The sequence below is a fragment of the Lissotriton vulgaris genome, chromosome 8, assembly GCF_964263255.1.
Source record: "Lissotriton vulgaris chromosome 8, aLisVul1.2, whole genome shotgun sequence".
In the NCBI taxonomy this organism is placed as follows: Eukaryota; Metazoa; Chordata; class Amphibia; order Caudata; family Salamandridae; genus Lissotriton; species Lissotriton vulgaris.
The window spans coordinates 1,206,279,706-1,206,293,796 of NC_141696.1; positions in this window are offsets into that span (position 1 = coordinate 1,206,279,706).

Below are 14,091 nucleotides of genomic sequence, written 5' to 3' on the forward strand. Positions count from 1 at the left end.
TTATTGCAATTAACTATATATGGAATTTCATTGGGTTTTATGTCAATAAAATGTCCAGCTAACTATATAGGAGGAATTTCAATGTTAATTCCTTACTATATAAGGCCTAAAACCTATGTTTTTTTTAGTGAATTTCATTGGTTTTTTAAAGGCTAATTCCTAACTATATATAGTGTATAACCTTTGTTTTTTTCAGTGAATTTCATTGGTTTTTTAAATGCTAATATATATTAGCAATCTGTGTAAGAACATTATAGAAAAAGTGCCTAAGTGCTTGTGTACGTGCTAAAGGGTTTGGGATTAAAATCTTGTAAATTATAACAGATGGGAATGGTAGCAGAAAATAATCTCTTTCTTCCCTGAGCTTACTACTCTATTTGGTTTACTGACCTCAGTGACTACTTCTAAAAATTATTTTGAATAAAAAATACCATTGAATGAAAAATACTGTAACACCTTGTACAACTGTTATATTTCATTGGATACATATCTCATATCCATGATTGAGGGTAAAAAATGTGTGTAATTATCTTGGACCCCAGAATTTAGATCGTGATTATAAATAATTGTGGAGTTCCTCCCCATTTGTCAATAAATTTGGCGTCTGTGTGTCTAACTCCAAAATAAATTTGGATTCTAACCTTCTCAATAGTTTCTCCCTGTTTCCTCCTCTCTTCCTAGTGGGGGCACCAATAATGTAATATTCCAAACAACTTAAATCGTTATTGTGCACTGATATAAAGTGCCTACCCATTGGATAGGACATGTCAGAGTTAACTATAGCTCTAAGATGTTGAAGGATTCGCAAATGTACGTGCAGTTTTTTGCTCCCTACGTGCAGTTTTGTGCTCCCTACGTATTGTAACCCGCAGGAGCACGTTAAAACATCAACTGCAAATTCTGTGCGACAGTTGTAACTTCCTTTGAGTTGATTTATATTGGGGCAAAACACAGAAGAGTAATGAGTCGTGTTGGTGCCAAATTTGCATGCTCTGCATGAGCTACATTTATAGAAGCCGGACTGGTTCTAACTAGGACATTATGCATCGATTTGGCTTTCCTGAACTTGAGTGGGTTGGGACAGAAAGTATTGCATCTGTTCTTATAATTGCTCAGTTTGTATTCACGATAGCCCTGATCTGTCTATGTTGACTGTTATATGTGGTTATGAAGTGCATTTCCTGATTGGTCTTATTCAATTTTATTGCAGCTCTTGACTCACTAGAGGATCTCACTTCCCTATTACACAATAAGTAATTAAGTGGGAGATTTTAACCATTTCAAGGGCCTGCTGGATGGTCTGATTTTTATAACCCATGGCGGCAAACCTACTGCTAGTCTCGCTCATACAGCTTTCAAATGCCTGATCTGTATTGCATATTCTCCGCAGTCTGAGAAACTCCCCAAAGGGGATACTCTTAATGAGATGGTAAGGATGAAAACTTGAAGCATGGAGGGTGGAGTTCCCTGCAGTACTTTTCCTATGAAGGGTAGTTTACAGTTTGTTGTTTATGATCTCAACATCTAGGAAGTCAATGGTTCTATTGTCTACAAGTACATTAAATTGTAGATTAAGGTTATTCATAATGATGTTACCAATGAAAGCTCCTGCTATTCTACTTAGCCTTTCCACACTAAGAAGATATCATCTATAAAATGCATCTAACAAAGTATGTGCTCATTTCATACCTCTTTGCTTTCCACCTTGAGGACCTGCTCCTTTCACCAGTCCATGTGTAAACACGCATAGCTGGGGCAGAAGCAGGCTCCCATGGTGACTCCTCTTGTTTGCTGAAATACATATTTATTAGACAAGAAGAAATTGTTGTGCAAAAATCATTGTCTAAAATCATTTCCATATGTTTGTATTTGTCAATGGCTCTGTTTTTAAGAAGAATTCCACCGCCTTCATGCCATCTGCGTGGTTAATACTAGTTTAAAAGGCACTGATGTTAAGAGTGATAACTCAGCATTCAGCCATCCACTGTACATCTCGTATATTGTCCCAAAAATCAATGGTGTCCCATATATATGAGGGCAATGAAGTAACAAATTCCTGTAGAAAAAGTCCACGTATTGTGACATTATTTCTAAAATTCCCCCATATGCACTCATTATAGGTCTTCCAGGGACTGGTGATATATATACATATATATATATATATATAAATTCACTAAAAAAACATAGGTTTTAGGCCTTATATAGTTAGGAATTAACATTGAAATTCCTCCTATATAGTTAGCTGGACATTTTATTGACATAAAACCCAATGAAATTCCATATATAGTTAGTTGCAATAACTATATATCGCGCACCCGCAATCCACTGCTGATGATGTCACATATTACATCATTCATGACATGGTCAGTGACATCACTGATGACATCACTGATGATATCTCAAATGACATCACTGATGACATAACTGATGACATCTCAAATGACATCACTGATGACATCATGACACACCAATACCAGTTACTACATATGCACTCACTGATTCCTACGTCTACGCACACATTCACTCATTCACCCATACAATCACTCGTACATACAGTCACTCATTTTTACAACACTGTCATATGCACTCATACACCTATGCAGACACTCACACACTGCCACTCATCCATGGAGTTACTCACACACCTAGTCAGTCCTGTAAAGAATCAATAACACTTCGATTTCCTCATCTATACAGTTAAACACAGAACACCTTACTTTTCCAAACATATACTAACACATACTTACTCTCTTATACAATTACTGATACAAGTACACATTGATCTGCACATAGTCACTCGCCTCCCAGCCAGTTACACACACACTCAGTCTTCCATACAAATACTTGGGCAACCAATCAATAAGCTATATAGCCACTCATATAGCTACTGATCAACACATGCAGCAGCTTGCACAACAACAGACATATTGATGCACACTTTCAGACAGTTTAGTCATTAACCCATGCATTCAGTAAGACACATTCATTCACTCGCTCAGTCAGTCACGCACCTACTAAATCCTTCATCCACACACTTATACATCCACTCATTCTTCAATATGTAAAACATATTTAAACTTTACAGAAACACACAGTCACTGGATGATGTCATCAGTGATGTCATCAGTGATGTCACTGACCATGTCATGAATGATGTAATATGTGACATCATCAGCAGTGGATTGCGGGTGCGCCATATATAGTTATTGCAAATAACTATATATGGAATTTCATTGGGTTTTATGTCAATAAAATGTCCAGCTAACTATATAGGAGGAATTTCAATGTGAATTCCTAACTATATAAGGCCTAAAACCTATGTTTTTTTTAGTGAATTTCATTGGTTTTTTAAAGGCTAATTCCTAACTATATATAGTGTATAACCTTTGTTTTTTTCAGTGAATTTCATTGGTTTTTTAAATGCTAATATATATATATATATATATATATATATATATATATATATATATATATATATATATATATATATATATATGTATATAGGAGGAATTTCAATGGTTTTTTATATGTTAATTCCTAACTGTATAAGGCCTAAAACCTATGGTTTTTTTAGTGAATATATATATATATATATATATGCTCTTTTTAAAGGTGAAATATTTTTCAGACCGCTATATGGGTGTATTTTAGAGTTGCATCAAATAATTTATTGTTTTAAAGGATATAGTCACAATCCTGTGTGTCGAGTGCAATGATTATTGAATAATTTAGTCCCTGTGTTTGTACTGTGATGACTTTTGTGATTTTTTTTTAAATCGAAATAAAGTTTATAAAGTGTAAAGTTAAAAAAAAAATATATATATATATATATATATATATATATCAGCACAGAATCTTCACACTTCCACAGCCCAGCGGCGAATGAAGAGACAGACCCCACGTTGTTCCAGGCAAGATGTTTTATTTGGTTCCTGTGCCTTCCAAATGCAACGTTTCACACACACATATATATATATTTTTTTTTTTTTTATTATGGGGGATTGCATCAATTAATTCCAGTATTTCGTGCACTGTTAAAACCTGCGCCACTCACAAATTCTTCCTGGTCAAGCTCCTAACCAATAGGGAGATGTTAACTAATCAATAGGACGCTTGCCCGATTGATTGATAGAACATCTGACCCTGCCCGCGCTGCTAGCGGAAACCCCAGTCCATTAACAAGTAATAAGGCCCCTTCCCACAAAGAGACGGCCCGGTTGGAGCATGGGATTGGCCGAGGGCCACCTGCCGACCTTTAGTGCGCCACACATGTCTGTAATCTGCCGAGCAGCCCTGATTAAGTTCCCACACATGCCTTTGCCCCGTGGAGGGCCCGACTCCTCAGCACCGGCGGTGAATGGGTCCCTCGGGGTGAATGCGACCGAGGGCCCTTGGCGCGCCTGCGGGTCAGTCCCTTTGACTCCCCCAGAACAATGCGACCAGTTGGCTTTGGTCAGCGGGGACATTGCGAGCGGGGGGGGGGCGGGTGTCAATGGTCCCCGCGGCCCGCCTTGAGGTGACTGACCCCTGCATTGTCCACGGCCGCACTCACCGGATCCCGGGGTCGGCTCCCGGCAGCTTCCGGCTTCCTCTGTCCTGCTGGGGCGGACCGCACCCCCCCTAGCTACGCCGGTCACTCACCGGATCCCGGGGTCGGCTCCCGGCAGCTTCCGGCTTCCTCTGACCTGCTGGGGCGGACCGCGCCCCCCCTAGCTACGCCGGTCACTCACCGGATCCCGGGGTCGGCTCCCGGAAACTTCCGGCTTCCTCTGTCCTGTCCCGGATCCCGGGGTCGGCTCCCGGCAGCTTCCGGCTTCCTCTGTCCTGTCCCGGATCCCGGGGTCGGCTCCCGGCAGCTTCCAGCTTCCTCTGTCCTGCTGGGGCGGACCGCGCCCCCCTAGCTTTGCTGGTCACTCACCGGATCCCGGGGTCGGCTCCCGGCAGCTTCCGGCTTCATCTGTCCTGTCCCGGGCCGGCAGCCAATCAGAGCGCGGCCCGGGGAATAAGGTCACAGTTCCGCCCCCGGCCTGCCTGACTTCCTGGTCGCGGCCGGGCGGCAACAGCGGGACAATTTCAGCGGGCAATGCCGGGTGGGCACCGGCCTGAAAAGATGCATAAAACATAAAGCGCTCCCAAAGCGCTAGTGGCAAAATACAGCGCAAAATCGCGGGGTGCCAACACTTCATGGATGAACTGCTGACAGCCAATCAGATCTCACGATGAGATGCTGACAGCCAATCAGATCGCACGATCAGAGATATGTCGTTAGGCTCCGCCCAGATATATAATTTTATTCTCTTTTAATTTTCTCAGGAACCAATGGAGGGATTTACAAGATTTTAACAAAAGCGTGATCTGCATACCAGACACTACTATTTTGACAAGTTTGGTGTAATTCCCTTCAGTGGTTCAAGCTGTAGCCGAGTCTAAAGGTCCTATGGAAATTAACATGGGGAAAACACGTTTTGGGACCCCCCTTTTTTCTCAGCCCCCACTTGACGAATCCCCCCCAAACTTTCAGGGAAGGAGCGGAGCGGAGTGAGCCATCTTCTTTGAGAAATTTGCGAAGATTCATCAACCAGGGCCAAAGTTATTCCCAATAGAATGTTGGGGATTTCCTATGGTAAACCGTCCTAACTATATATACCTACTGGCGACCGCCAGTAGGTAATATATATATATATATATATATATATATATATATATATATATATATATATATATATATATATATATATATATAGGCTAAGGACTGCATAAGGGCAACATTTGGACTCCGCAGCAAACTCTACAGTTTTTTTCACTCCCCACATTTTCGCCGACCTACGATGTCTCGATACAAAGCATCCTGGGAGTTGCAGTCCTGAACATTAAGATGACTGGCAACAGGTGAGCTATTCAGCTAGGGGGAGGAGCGGAATCCAACAACAGCGATTTAATCACGCAGGAAACAACTTACCTTGATGACTCTATCCGGTGTTGGGCACTGAAGAAGGTGGAAAATGCCGAAATGCATTTGCCGCCACTGGAACAGACTTCTGCGCAAATATATCTGTCTTCCATGATCCCCTCTGGGCTCCTGCTTCTTCTGTTTCAGAGGGAGGTTGTGGCATATTTCCTGTGCTCACCAGAGGCACAGTTTGGAGTCCCTGCCATGCTAAAGGGTCCGGCTCTACAGTGGTACCGCTTCACAGCATTTTCGTCTTTCCGAGAGAGAAACAGCCAGGATCCGCCACTTCTTCGGAGGACTCCGAGCAGTGAGGTATTGCACCTCTTCATGGGCACTGTGCCTCGGCATCTTAAGCCCCTGCTCATAAAAGTCCTTTCTGATGTGGCTATGGGGGTACAGAGGGAACCAGAGGACTGACTGTTTGGGCTGAGGACTGCTTAAGGGCAACATTTGGACTCCGCAGCAAACTCTACAGTTTTTTTCACTCCCCACATTTTCGCCGACCTACGATGTCTCGATACAAAGCATCCTGGGAGTTGCAGTCCTGAACATTAAGATGACTGGCAACAGGTGAGCTATTCAGCTAGGGGGAGGAGCGGAATCCAACAACCGATTTAATCACGCAGCAAACAACTTACCCTGATGACTCTATCCGGTGTTGGGCGCTGAAGAAGGCGGAAAATGCCAAAATGCATTCGCCGCCACTGGAACAGTCTGCTGCGCAAATAAATCTGTCTTCCATTATCCCCTCCGGGCTCCTGCTTCTTCTGTTTCAGAGGGAGGTTGTGGCATATTCCCTGTGCTTACCAGAGGCACAGTTGGGAGACCCCACCATGCTAAAGGGTCCGGCTCTACACTGGTACCGCTTCACAGCATTTTCGTCTTTCCGAGAGGGAAACAGCCAGGATCCGCCACTTCTTCGGAGGACTCTGAGCAGTGAGGTATTGCACCTCTTCATGGGCACTGTGCCTCGGCATCTTAAGCCCCTGCTCATACAAGTCCTTTCTGATGTGGCTATGACGGTACAGAGGGGACCAGAGGACAGACTGTTTGGGCTAAGGACTGCATAAGGGCAACATTTGGACTCCGCAGCAAACTCTACAGTTTTTTTCACTCCCCACATTTTCGCCAACCTACGATGTCTCGATACAAAGCATCCTGGGATTTGCAGTCCTGAACATTAAGATGACTGGCAACAGGTGAGCTATTCAGCTAGGGGGAGGAGCGGTTTAATCACGCAGGAAACAACTTACCCTGATGACTCTATCTGGTGTTGGGTGCTGAAGAAGGCGGAAAATGCCGAAATGCATTTGCCGCCACTGGAACAGTCTGCTGCGCAAATAAATCTGTCTTCCATGATCCCCTCCGGGCTCCTGCTTCTTCTGTTTCGGAGGGAGGTTGTGGTATATATATATATATATATATATATATATATATATATATATATATATATATATATATATATATATATATATATATATATATATATATATATATATATATATCCTACTGGCGGTCTCCAGTAGGTAGTTATAGTTAGGACCTAGTTTCCATAGGAAATCCGCAACATTCTATTGAGAATAACTTTGGTGCCGGTTGATGAATCTTCGCGAATTTCTCAAAGAAGATGGCCCGCTCCACTCCTTCCCTAAAAGGTTTGGGGGGATTTGTCAAGTGGGGGCTGAGAAACAAGGGAGGTCCCAAAACATGTTTTCCCCATGTTATTTTCCATAGGACGATTAGACACGGCTACAGCCCGAACCGCTGAACGGAATTACACCAAATTTGGGAAAATGGTAGGGTCTGGTACGCAGATCGCCCTTTTGGTTATATGGTGTAAATCCCTGCAGTAGTTCCTGAGAAAATCAAATGTGAAAAAAATTATATATCTGGGCGGAGCCTAACCACACATCTCATCGTGAGATCTGATTGGCTGTCAGTACTTCATCCAAGAAGTGTTGGCAGCCATCCTGGGACCAATATACATGATAGCACCTCATTAAAAAGCATTGCAGTTAATAGAAGGTTTTAGGACTTTAGTTACATTATAAATCATTTGTTGATGATACCATACTCATTTTAGGAATTGTGGTGTGTTCTAAGGTATTTTTATCATGTGCGAAAGCCTTCTGCTGGGATATGTTTGAAAGAAAACTATTATCTCATGCTTTTCCCACAGTGGTTTGGAAGGGGATCTATAAGCTAAACTGAAAGCATATTTTCTGTAAATTCACATTATCTTTCTCAGTCATGTGAGAATGAAGTCTGACATTCTCAGTAAAACATGTACATCCAACAAGGACAGAGACTGTCAGTTGATTCTATTACAGGACCGGAGGCTTCAGATTATGCTTCTCAATCTTTACTGCAAAAACACAGCAGCCAATGAAAATGCATATTTTCATAAATAACAGTATAACAAAACTACATTGCCCATGATGCACACATGTATAGGCACGCCCCCATAGTCCATAAGAACCCTCTGCATGCTCCCATCATCCTCTTTCTTTTCTGCTGCTCACAGCAAGAGTTAAGTGCACCTGAGTACATGTTCCCTTAATCTGCTTTGCAATGAGCTTATTTGCATGTATTATGATTGTGATTTACTTAATCTGTTTATAATACGGTATTATGGTGCTTTAATTATGTTGTAACTGTGGCATTACAGTGTAGCAGCGTTTCGGAGCATCGCTCCGGTTCTTTCAGTAGTGGCATTCTCCTTACTTTAGAAAATTGCTGCGGAGCGGCTGTTTCCGCGTTCAGGGCTCGCAATGTTGTCGCGCTGGTGAAAAACGGTCTCTGACCGGCAGAGCGGTGACCGCGACTCTCACAGGAGCCTCTTACCGGCATTGCGAGTAGCGCCGGCGTTGGGCCTCCCTCATTCGCCCTCCTACGCCGTACAGGCCAAGTGGCTCTCGGCCCACGCGCGCGCCGAAACGGACCAAATTGGGCTGTGTTTGGGCTTGTTTTTGGTTGCGTTTGGGCTGCGCGCCTTGGCGCGAATCCCTGGCATTCTCTAAATGCATTTTCCGAGCGTTTCACACACTAGTTGCATCTCTGTGATAATCGCTTGCCTACAGGTTGTAAAATACTGGCCAGGAGTGCGCACACGCTTTGGGTATTATTATTATCTGGCCCAGGTCACTGACCTGCTTGACTACAGCTTTGCTGAGGGGGTTTAGGTGGACATTGACGCTGATTTTGTGTGCTTGTGGGCTGACCCCCCCATTATCCCTTCTGGTGGTAGAAGTAAGAGCTGTTCAGCTTCCTATTGTCATTTCATAATTATCTCACTCCACCCTAATTATGGAAGAGTGGGCTCAGTACCAAGATGAACATTACCAGGAAGAGGAGGTGGTCTATGGACAGCAGGAGGCTGTCTTGGAGAATAACCTTGTTGAAGCCTTGGACGCTTCAGTGCAGTCTTCAGTGAATAAAGCAATGGAGACCACGGTGCCACAGACTGTGCAGCAAGCCCTAGCGGCTGCCCTGCGCTCAATTCGGAAACAGTTAGAGGGCTTTGCCAAACGTCATGGCTATGACAAACAGCAACAGAAACGTAAATCTGAAGCTTCTACTTCGGGCACAGGCACAGGTGCCATGAAACAATGGCCACATGCCCAGGCCTTATCGACACTGCCTGCCAGTGGGGCAGCGGAGCACTCCTATGCAGGAGGTACATCAGGAGCTAGGTCCAAAGTACAGGATGACACTGACACCACTACCACTAATAACGACACCGACACTGACACTTCGGAGAATCCTCCTCCACCAAGAAAGGCTAAGCTTGGGACCCAGACCACAGCGGAGCCTTCTCATACTCCTTTTACCTTTGACCCTTCCGAGATTGTCCACCCCGGTCCTCGGACTGGATACCGCCTCCCGCGGTTTCAGATTATCTACATGAGAATCTGAGGAAGGGGTTTACTAGAGAGGTACGCAATCGCCTCAACTCTGAGTGTCCTCGTCCGGAGTTGCCGGACAAGATGGCTGAGACACCCGAAATTGATGCAAGCCTGCTCACGTTTCTAAAGAGGTTCTCAAAGGATCCCAAACGTGGCCTACACCGCACGTGGCGCGGATGTCAGGATAAGATGTTAGACGTCGTGGGACCTTTGGCAAAAATTTTGGAAATGGCTCTGGCAGCCAAAGAGAGCTCTGCTCCCATTGACCCAGACATTCTGGCGGGTTGGACGCAGCGGGCTATTTGTCTCATTGGAAATGCAAATTGTGCGATCTCGTCAGAGAGACGCAAGTCCTTATTAATCAGGATGGACAGCAACCTGACTAAGTTAGCGGATGCGGGGCCAGGACCCTTAGCTGATGGTCAATTATTCGGAGAGCGCTTTGTAAAGGACGTTTCAAAGTACGTCAGAAACTTTACTTCCCTTGATAAGGCACAAAGTGGTGTCAAAAGGGTCTTTAACCAAAGAGTTTTTACTCGGCCGGGCGAGGCGGGGGCGCTCGTCAGGCCGAGGATTTCAGCAAGGTTCCCAACGTGGCGACTTCGGTCGCGGAAGAGGAGATTGGGACTCCACCCGTGGAGGTACCATTTCCCTGTCACGAAGACCATTTAACAGAGGTCATTTCCAGGCCGGAAACAACAGAGCCAACTTCAAGGCTCAACATTCCGCAGGTGAGTGTAGTAGACCAGTATCTCATTCCTTTGGGGGGTCGTACTCAACATTGTCTCAAACAGTGGCAGGTCCTGACTCAGGACGCTTGGGTGTTGCAAACCATTTAAGGGTTTCGGTTGGAGTTTTACTCTCCTCCGTGGCAGTCAGCTCTTCCAACATGTCTCCATTTTTCCCAACAAGATCGCAATTTCATAGACGAGGAGATTGCAGACTTGCTGCAGATGCGCGCGATTGCTCAGTGCCACAAAGGGTCTCACGGTTTCTGCAGCAACATCTTTATCGTACAGAAGAAAGGAGGTGGCAACAGGCTTGTGCTGGACCTCAAGGAATTCAACCAGCTCCTTACCTACACTCACTTCAAGATGGAGGGCATCCATCTTCTAGCGGATTTGTTACAGGAGGGACATTGGCTGGTTCGGTTGGACCTCAAAGACGCCTATCGCTCCATCCCAATTTTCCCTCCCCACTGCAGGTTACTGCAGTTCAGATGGAACGGACGGTGGTACGAATATTTGGCTCTTCCTTTCGGGCTCTCCTTAGCTCCTTGGTGCTTCACCAAGTTGATGAAACCAGTGGTCGCCCATCTCAGGGAGAGAGGAATATGGCGCATAATATACCTAGACGACATCTTGATCATGGCACAGAGTCCAACCACACTCAGGCAGCACCTCGTCCTTATGACAACGCTGCTTCCGAGCTTAGGATGTTATCAATCCAAAGAAGTTGGTGATTGTCCCGACTCAGGTGATAGATTTTCTCGGGTTTACAATAGATTCACAGTCAGCCCAGCTGTGCCTCCCAAAGACGAATTTGAGCGATCTCAAGAAAGAAATCCTGAAGTTAATGGACAGTGAGACGGTTCCACTCAGGGCGATTGCCAGAGTAGTAGGGGTTTTGGCCTCGTGGATTCAGGTGATATTCCCGGGCCCTCTTCATTACAGGGCCCTTCAGCGCCTGAAAATCAGGCATCTTCAGAAGGGACTGTCCTATTCGGACACCATCCCACTGTCACAGGAAGTCAGAACCGAACTACAGTGGTGGCTAGGTCACGTAGACGCCTAGAACGGCAGAGCAATATTCGGCTCACAACCAGAGGTGATAATTCAATCAGACGATAATTGAATCAGACGCCAGCCGAAGGGGCTGGGGCGCACGCTGCGGGGACATCTCCACGGGCGGCAGATGGTCTCCGCAAGAGCTATCCTTGCACATAAACTGCTTAGAACTGCTCGCAGGGCCGTTTGCAATTCGGACGCTATCCCTGAGGCAGACCTCTTGTTGCATCCTCCTCCACATGGACAATGTGTCCGCGGTGAGGTATATCAACAAGTTGGGCGGCACGAGATTGTCTCTTCTTGTACATATAGCCAAGGACTTTTGGCATTACTGCCTCACGAATCAGATCTCAGTGATGGCAGAATACATCCAGGGCCAGGCCAATCAGGTGGCGGATTGGAATTCCATGCATCTTAGGGATTACAGCGACTGGAAGTTGCTTCCCGGAGTCTTCCAGTGGCTTCAGACGATTTGGGTTCCATTTCAGACGGATCTGTTTGCCTCCAGACTCACATGCCAGATTCCTCAGTTTTTCAGCTGGAGGCCGGACCCGATGGCAAAAGCGACCAACGCCTTCCTACAGGATTGGTTGAATGCAATTCAGTATGCATTTCCCCCGTTCTTGCTGATTCCCAGAGTGATGGCGCAGGTGAGCAGACAACGGGCGGAGATATTCCTGGTGACACCGTGGTGGACGTCCCAGTTGTGGATCCCCAAGTTGTTACAGTGGAGTTGCGATCTTCCCCGGTTGATCCCGGATTCGGAAACGCTATTGCTGGGCCCTCTTCAGGAACGACACCCTATGATTCTAGAGGGCAGACTCATGCTGATGGCATGGAGGCTTTCAGGGAACAGTGGCACTTGCCAGGAGTTTGGGACAGGACTTCTGAATTTATCAGACAGGCCTGGGCACCTTCTACCAGAAAACGGCATTCCTCAGCATGGAAGAACTGGGTGGATTGGTGCGTGGAACGACATTTGGATCCCGTGGGGGCAGACTTATCCCATGTGGTAAATTTTTTGTCAGATAAGGCGGCAGACGGTCTGGCTTATCGATGGGTAAACAATTTTCTATCAGCCATTTCTGCGGGGCATGCCCAGATAGACGTGACACCGGTAGGTATGCACCCGGTAGTATGCAAACTACTTAAAGGAATTAGTGTTGCCAACCCACCTAAACCCAAATATACGGGTCTGTGGGACGTTTCTTTAGTCATTTCCTTATTTAACAGGTGGCCGGTTAATACACTCTTATCTAGGAAGCAATTATCGGCCAAACTGGCCATGCTGCTTTGCCTGTCGTCGTGCAGACGTTCATCGGATGTGAGAGCACTCGGCGTTACAGGTAGAGTATTTACCCCGGAAGGGGTTTCATTCACTATTACAGGTCGTACTAAAATATTGTCACTTCATATTGATTATAATGCTTTTCCTGAAAATTAAAAATTAGGTGTGGTACAATGTTTAAAGACGTATGAAGAATGTATGAAGGCCTTGAGGCCTCACGTTTGTTCTCAATTGTTGATTGCACTGCAGAAACCATTTAAACCGGTGGCGGCTGCCACTATTGCCAGATGGCTTCCTTTTATAATGCAAGAAGCTGGTATTGACACTCAAATATTTGGTGCTGATTCAGTCAAAAACATGCATGTTGGGTTCTAACATTCAGGCATTATGCGTTGTGCAGATTTGTCATCTGAGTCAACATTTAAGACATTTTATTATAAGCCGGTGGGTGATATTACCTCTGTGGTTTTTATTGAGCGTTAAACTAGCATAATCTGAAGCCTCCGGTCCTGTAATAGAATCAAAAATTTGCTAACATTCGCGCCAAGAATTTTCAATTCTATGAAGGACACGGAGGCGAGGATTATCCCACCCGGCTTGGTTAGGAATAACAAGCTTGCCCACCCAGATATTTGATGATGTTCGAATTTATTCAGTGGTTACGGTTGTTTCATTTCCTTTGTTTCAGGATCAGACAAGAAGTCTGAATGAGATAAGATGGCCGCCAAGAACCTTTGCCTGAAAACCAGTTATTCTTCCACGTTGGAGGAGATTGTACAATTATTCAAGTTACCGTTGGACTTGTGTTCACTACAAATAAAGAGGATGATGGGAGCACGCAGAGGGTTTTTATGGACTATGGAGGCGTGCCTATACATGTGTGCATCATGGGCAATGTAGTTTTGTTATACTGTTATTTATGAAAATATGCATTTTAATTGGCTGCTGTGTTTTTGCAGTAAAGATTGAGAAGCATAATCCTCGCCTCCGTGTCCTTAATGGAATTGAAAATTCTTGGCGCGAATGCTAGCAACTTTTTGATTCCTTTGTGTTCTACTGCAGCTTCCCGGAGTGTTCTAAAGAACAACTAGAGCGCTAACAGTCCTACTTATTACAAAGGTATGGCACACCTGAAGCCATCTTGATTGGAATAAAGTGATA